A 6,000-nucleotide genomic window follows, 5' to 3' on the forward strand; every position below is an offset into this window, starting at 1 on the left:
GAAATTTACGCGACGAAACAAAAGCTTCGTTGCATTCGGTGAAAAAGCGCATAATCGCGAAGCATGATGGTCCGATAAAACGGTGTCGAGCGAATGGAGCGACTCAAAATGGCTGTTACACAGCAGCGCCGTCATTGATTTCGACCACGTTTCCTCGCTCGTTTGGAAGAAGCGAAACCATACGAAGAGACGATGCGCACGAGGCGCGCGCTTGACGTTTAATCGCCTTTCGAGATTTACGATAACCTGACGCTGTATTGTTGTTGCATGGGTTTTGCCTATCGTATTTCGTTCCACTATGAACGATCAACGATGACAGTTCCATGATATCGATTTTTTCCTTTTTGTGCGATTATCAAGCGATTATTATCATAGATAACCGTAATTGTATCAACTTGTTCAATGTTTCGTTTCTTATAAATTTCTTTAATCTTAAATTTTTAAAAATTTTCTTCGATGAATAATCGTACGTGGAAAATTATTCGCTATTTGTTTCTTAATCTTAATCATTGTCACATTCCTCTCGTCATACTTGTTCGAGACGTTCTCAATGGCAATTATCAATTTCTTCGTTTCAATCGCAATAACGATACACGAGATATGAGTGTTTATAACGTTCGAGCAGAAAAACGGAGAAACACTGATGATTTTTTTCGCTCGACGTAGACTTTCTCTTTTTGATTGCGAATTCTCGCCGTACGGCGTAATATTCGTGGCGATTTCCATGCGTTTTTCGCCAAGTTGAGCAATTTTCCTGATCGTTGCACCGAAGCAATGACAAAAAGCCGCGGGTATTTAGTGGAGTTTCGTAATGCGGCTTTTCTATGATCGCAGCGCGGCCGAATAAAAATACGAAGAATCGACGAATATTACAAGGATGAATGTGTATGGAAGGAATCGTTTTCCACGATTTCGATATTAGATCCAATACGTGACTCTCGACGGTCGTCGATGGCCAACCTGATACCGACGTTAATCGTCCTCGAAACGATTTATTGCATCTCTGGTTATCGTATAGGGTGAGAAGAGTGTGGAAAGAAATCTAAGAACGTTGGATAGGATGACACGTTAACGCAGGATGGCCGGGGGAGAGATACACGTCTGAAGTTATCTTGATATCCCTAGCGCGTGTCTATTGAACCGTGAAATCTTGAATGTACGTCTTGGATATTTACAATTGTTACGTTACAACCTTTCAATAATTTTTTTTTGTTCGACAATTTTCTTATTTTTATAATTGCGATAATTAATTGGATAACACTGAATCGTAATTTATCTATAATAACTAAATTCTCAATAATCGTTCTGATTCTATTTTATATAATATTTAAAAAATACATGAAAAGCTTCCAGAATCTTTGAAAGGCAAATAAAAAACAAGATAAGATAAGACAAAGGAAACGAGGAAAGAGAGTTTGTTCGGTAAGAAGCTTCGAAATTACCGACTCTCTATTAGTGAATCTATCCGAAACGGTATAAACTCGGTTACACGTTCCAAGTTTCGTGTACTGTCTCGAGAACTCGTCCCATTTTAGCCAGCGCGTATTAACTTTCCTATGTGAGAGCGTGCAAGAGATAAGTTTTTCTTCACGGAGGACGGATCGGGCGCAATCGAAGCGTTTAAAGTTCGATTCCGTGGATTTCGTATAAGTTGGCGAACTTGGAGGACACCACTATGCCGGGTAACATTGATAGAATCTCGATGGGAGGAACGCGGGAGGGGTTGAAGGTGGCAGGGAAGGGATGACGCAGCCGGGCAAACTTCCGCAATATCCTCGTCTACTCGACCGACGAATGGTAAAGCCGCATGCGGCGACCTAAAGCAGGTATTAAACTTAATATATGGCTGCAATTAGGCGCAGGCCGTCGCCCTTTTCGTTCGCGCAGTCCGCGTGTAGCACGACGCCACACATCGCTGCCATTTTGCCAAAATGGACCCTGTCGGCTCCTTTGTTCCTGAATCGTTCGTGCGGCTTATCGTTAATGAAATATAAGCGCATAGATCTGATTAAATCACTATCGATACTATCTTACTGTTTAATTTGTTGAAAAGGTATTAAGATAAGCGCAAGCTTAATTGAATTATTAATTAAAAGGATAGATTAATACAAGCATTTTAATTAATTTTGCTAATGAATCTATCATTTTTTTTTATTCTCTTTTATGTTTTTATTTATCTTATAATTTTTTTCATACCGATCTTATGTCATGTTTATGAGTTTTCAGAAATTCGGAACGTTAAAAAAAATAGCAAAAAGTTTAGAAATATGAGAATAAATTTGTAAACAATTCATTTAATTTAATTTAAAAAATTAATTATAAATTATTTATTAAAATACTCGGATTGCTTAAAGTTACTATTTAATATATTCGATAGTAAAAGAAAGTGGAATTATCGTTGTATACTCGACATATCGAATTGGAACGCTTAACGTAATAAATTAACTGATTCTTATTTGTACAGAGATAATTTCACGACAAACGAGTGGAAATCGCAGGAAAAAGGAAAAGGAAAAAAAGAATTGGATTTTTAACCATTTCTTATCTCTAAACTGCGCGATTGTTATGGATTTGTTGATTTATAATTAATCAAGTATCAATTATAAACGTAAACTGGCTTATCGAGCCATTAACATCGAGAATGTGTGAGAATGAATAGTCGTACGTATGAAAATGGTAAAGTATCGAGAACAAAGAGGGAAGAGATTTATCTATTGTTCGAGCAATCGCATATTACACGCTTCTTTCGTCACTTTTTTCATTAATCACGTCGTGTGAGGTGATCTTCGATCGGAGGTTATCGACTGAGCGCCATTTGAAAATAACTAGCAATTTCCTTCGCACTTGTATCTCGTCTAATCTCCCACAACTCAACATTCTCCACATTTTTCCTCGATTCTCATTCCTCTTCGAACGAGATCCACCAAAATTTTAAAAATAATACAATTAATAGATTAACTATTACAGGATCGAATATCGATTAACTAAAATCCAACAATCGTCGAATTCTGATCATTAGCTCGTGGAAATGAAAAAGAAGACAATTAAGCAGGAAATTTTTAATCGAATAACTACTGCAACTTTTTCTTTATTCCTGTCTTTTTAGTTTCTCTAAAGACGAACGTTCACATTTTTCTTTCCTCTCATTCCGCTCGTTCGAAACCAATCAAAGGGAAGGCAGAGAAATTGAAAGATATTCGAAGGAGGAGGGGATATAAAGGTATATAAATTAAGCGTCCTCCAAGGGGCGAACGAGCTTCACGCCCAGCTGTTAACCCCGTCTGACGAAATCCTGGCCAGCTCCCTCCCAAGGGGCGGAAATAACGGTTATCTATAAATTCTGCATGGACATTAGCTTGATCCAACGAAATTGTTGATAATGCTCGCGCCATCGATGAGGGCTAGTGGATATTTATGGTGGATGAAATGTGTGGGGACAATCAGGTTGGAGAGAGAGAGAAGGAGAAAAGGGAAGCCACAAAATTCGAAAAGAGAGGAGGAAGAGAGGATGCAACGAAGGGTTTTCTGGCTGCTTGACTCGCCCCTGGCACGATATGCCGCCAGCAGGATGGAATGGTTTTCCCTCTGGTTGCCAAGGTAACCTATGGTCCACCCCTCCAGCTTCCACCCTGTGGCTGTACCGGTTAAACTCACGCGCACAGCCACGTTGCCCGCATCACACGCATTGTTACACGGAGAGAGCACGGATAGAAAAATTTGGCAACGTGTGCGCGAGTGCACACGCGTCCAGTGAATCCTGGACCCCGCACTGTTGCGAACGGCCATGCTGAATTCACTATCAGCATTCTCCGCATTCTCTGTTGCTTCTTTTCTCCCGTTTTCTTTTTTCCACGACTTTAGATGACGAACGGATGATCGTCGCGCGTCACTGGCTGCTTCTTATCGAGTGTCAGAATTTCTTGAAGTATATTCGAAGGAAACGGAGTACAAAATTTGGCGAGAATTTATGAAAAAAATCGTGTTTATTTCTCCGTTTATTTCTCTCTATTCAAATTCCTGCGTAAAATTCTGTTCGAGAGATTCAAGAATACCGAGAGTTGAAGATTTTATCGGAGTTGAAGTTAGCCGCGTTTACTAATCGTTTATGAAAGTAACGCGATTCCGATGAGAACACGTATCGAACACGAAATCTTTCGCTATCTTTTATTGGCCGGTAGCCGCGTATTTGCTTCATCACGAGGCAATCATATGGCCACTCAGCGTCCTCCCCAAGAATGATGGTATTATGGCCGACTGCTCATTGCGCCCAGGGAACCGGTTTCTTAGCGACCAACTGAAAACGCGAGCCCACCCTTTTGCACCCAAAGTAAAATTACGTTCGAGCCAATTGCGAAAATTGCCCGTGAGAAGTTTATCGAGCTTCTATGGCGCGACTCGCGGCCATCTTACCCCTATGTCTCGCTACATAAGCCGCGAATAACCAAACTGTGTATACTTTTTCCAAACTTTAAGTCTCTATTCGCTTGATTTCTCGGGATATTTACTTAACCCGGAGTGGAAAGTGAAAAAGTTTCAGGGAAGATGGGTAAAAAGTCAAGTTTGCGATTATTTCAGCGGAAATATTCGAGTGGCTTTGTAACTCGTTATCCCCACTTCTTAACGAAACGATCAGCGTGAAGTCGGTCACTTTCGTAATTCGACGCTGTTGTTTATTATTCGAACGTGATTAATTTATATAAAGTCTCTATTCGCTTGATTTCTCAGGATATTTACTTAACCCGGAGTGGAAAGTGAAAAAGTTTCAGGGAAGACGGGTAAAAAGTCAAGTTTGCGATTACTTCAGCGGAAATATTCGAGTGGCTTTGTAACTCGTTATCCCCACTCCTTAACGAAACGATCAGCGTGAAGTCGGTCACTTTCGTAATTCGATGCTTCGATGCTTGGTAATTCGACGTGATTAATTTATATAAAATTTGAATTCGTATTCGACTTTTTCTCTTAGAAAAAGTATATACTCGCATTCGTATGGTTTCGTTGATAAGAATGAGACGAAATAGTTGAGATGATTTTGAAAAGCAAGGTTAAGGTTACTCGGGCACGAGCCGGAGCATCGCCCCAGTCTTTTTACCTGGTTAGCGCGTGGACATGCAGTTCGATAGTTACCTAAACACCATAAAAAATTCAACTGTGTCCTGCGTGTGCCCCGTTTTACGACTTTGACTTTCCAGGTCTGGAGAAAGTTGGTCGAAAAGGTATTTCACGAAAAGGGTTCAATTTTTCTTTCTTCCTTTTTTTCTCATGACAATAGACGTGAGAAACTTTTTCTAAACTTTCTATTTTTTACTCTTCCTTTTTTTTTTTTTTTTATCTCGTTCAACCCCTGCAATAAATCGAAAGTAGTGCTTTTTTCCCTGAGAAGAGAAAGCGTGGAGAGAGTTAAGATTTGTGAGTGGACAAGCGAAACGTGGATTGTTCCACGGAAAAAAAAATTGAATTTTACATAACGAAGAAAACGTCGTTTATAATCGGGCTCTTTTCTTCTTATATTCATCGATTTATAAAATTAATCCTCAATAAGAATGGATCGACAATGAAATTCGTCTTCATAATCGAACTCCTCTGCATCAGCGAAGTCAAACTTTTATTTGGAAACGTATAGCTGATTCAATATTATTTATTCAACCAACCCTTTGCACCTCTTAAGCGCTTATTACACTAAGCCAACAGTCAACTTATTTTTTTCCAAATTCTTCTCGATCAAAGTCGATCATTTTATTTGATTATCACATTTTATCTGTAGCGACTAATGAAAGTATTTTAACATTGTAAAAAATTTGAAATAAGTCCAAAAATATACGTAAGAATTATCAGTTAACGATTATATAAATTACATACACATTTGTAAAAATTATAGCAATGTATAAATACTTTCACGAGTCACTGACTATCTTCTACGACGAGAGGTAAGCATAGAGGGTTGACTGTGGTAGTGCAAAGGGTTGAAAAGTCAAATCGTCCTGCATGAAAAAACTAACCTAG

The 6,000-nt window shown here is 39.1% G+C and overlaps 2 protein-coding genes across 5 annotated transcripts in view; both read left to right on the forward strand.

The window, feature by feature from the left end:
- Positions 1-6,000, forward strand: part of LOC108000314 (uncharacterized) — a 252,647-nt gene that overhangs the window by 218,624 nt on the left and 28,023 nt on the right. The gene's annotated exons all lie outside the window — the stretch shown is intronic.
- Positions 1-6,000, forward strand: part of LOC108000309 (homeobox protein abdominal-A homolog) — a 44,455-nt gene that overhangs the window by 26,240 nt on the left and 12,215 nt on the right. The gene's annotated exons all lie outside the window — the stretch shown is intronic.

Source organism: Apis cerana, linkage group LG16 (genome assembly GCF_029169275.1).
Source record: "Apis cerana isolate GH-2021 linkage group LG16, AcerK_1.0, whole genome shotgun sequence".
NCBI lineage: Eukaryota > Metazoa > Arthropoda > Insecta > Hymenoptera > Apidae > Apis > Apis cerana.